Here is a 1,753-nt window from a genome sequence, read left to right as displayed (position 1 = left end):
AAAAAATAATAGGAAGCATTTGTTTGTTGTACCAGCCAATAAAGGCTTTTCTATTGATTATTGAGAAGGGTATGAATAATTTTAGACATGCCACTTTTTGTTCAAATGTAAATAAAGGCTGAGAAATATTTTTTCCACAATGATGCCTCTTGTACATCGTATTATTATCTTTTGGGAGATGCCTGTGTCATTTCCTGTCAAAAAATACTTGCTGGTTGAGTAAAAGTAACTTTAAGTCAGAATTTGCCAGGGGTATGAATAATTTCGGGCTTGACTGTATGCACTTCCAGCGCCGACAGCAATGGCGGCTGTGGTCACTCGCGCTCTCTTGTGTTTGTTATTTTTCTTTGCTTTCTTGGTCTTTTGCAACTCATCCCGGATTACTTTTACCAGAGAAGAACTTTTAAATATTGGACAACTCACACCAAACTACCTTCCTCCGATGTTTGTGAACGAAGAATGCTGTATGAACATTCTGATCAGAGGGGAACACGAACCCCACTCCCATCATTTCACCTGGCTAATCTCCACTCCCTGGTCAATAAGATGGATGAAATTCTTCTCGTCAACAAGACTAACTCCGACTTTGCACACTCTGCTGCTTTGTGCTTCATGGAGACTTGGCTGAGCGACTCGATCGCAGACAGCGCAATTCAAGTACCGGGCTTCCAGGTGTACAGAGCAGATCATGTAACAGAGCTGTCCAGGAAAACGAGAGGAGGTGGAATCTGCTTCTACATAAATGAAGTTTGGTGCACAGATGTCAAGATGGTACAGAGGACATGTAATGCAGAGACTCTTGTTATCAATTGCAAACCTTTTTACTCTCCCCGTGAATTTCTCCTGGCAGAACAGATAACTAGCCTGGAGCAGGAACATCCCAACTTTCCACTCATTGTACTAGAAGACTTTAACAGAGTAAATCTCACCCACAAACTGCCCAAATACAGGCAGCACGTCACCTGTCCCACCAGGGACAAAATCACACTGGACCACTGCTACACAATGATAAAAGACGCCTATCACTCTGTCCCCCGTGCAGCCCTTGGACGCTCAGATCACTGTATGAACCATCTTATGCCAATCTACAGGCAGAAAGTAAAAGCTGCGAAGCCTGTGGTCAAAACAGTGAAGAGCTGGACTGAGGAGGCTAAGTCAGAGCTACAGGCCTGCTTTGACTGCACAGACTGGAGTGTATTTGAGACTACAACTACAGACCTGGACGAACTCACTGACACTGTGATATCATACATCAGCTTTTGTGAGGATGTGTGTGTGCCCAACAAGACCTTCTGCACATACAACAACAAGAAGCCCTGGTTCACAACAAGACTCAAGCAGCTTCGTTGTGCAAAAGAGGAGGCTTACAGAAGTGGGGATAGGACTCTGTACAGCCAGGCAAGGAACACACTGACAAGGAAGATCAGAGCAGCAAAGAGGAGCTACTCTGAAAAGCTGAAGGCTCAGGTTTCAGCCAATGACCCCTCGTCTGTGTGGAGAAGCCTGAAAAGCATCACTGGCTATAAGAAACCATTCCCCCCCTGCTGTGGAGGACGGTCAACTGGCACACAACCTGAATGTGTTCAGGTTTGACAAACAACACTCCCCCCTCACCCTCCCCACCTCAGATCCAGCAGCTGCTTCCACAATAATCACCACCCTTCCCTCCAGCCTCCCACCTCTAATGATCTGTGAAGATGATGTGTGTGGCCTCTTTAAAAGACAAAAGATCAGAAAGGCACCAGGCCCAGAT

At 45.6% G+C, this 1,753-nt stretch overlaps 1 protein-coding gene across 1 annotated transcript in view; it reads right to left on the bottom strand.

Moving 5' to 3' along the window:
* Nucleotides 1-1,753, bottom strand: part of trpm3 (transient receptor potential cation channel, subfamily M, member 3) — a 131,133-nt gene that overhangs the window by 12,801 nt on the left and 116,579 nt on the right.

Source organism: Monopterus albus, unplaced genomic scaffold (genome assembly GCF_001952655.1).
Source record: "Monopterus albus unplaced genomic scaffold, M_albus_1.0 scaffold23.1, whole genome shotgun sequence".
In the NCBI taxonomy this organism is placed as follows: Eukaryota; Metazoa; Chordata; class Actinopteri; order Synbranchiformes; family Synbranchidae; genus Monopterus; species Monopterus albus.
Note: the sequence above shows the minus strand (reverse complement) of the source record. Positions and strands in the feature narration are given on the sequence as shown.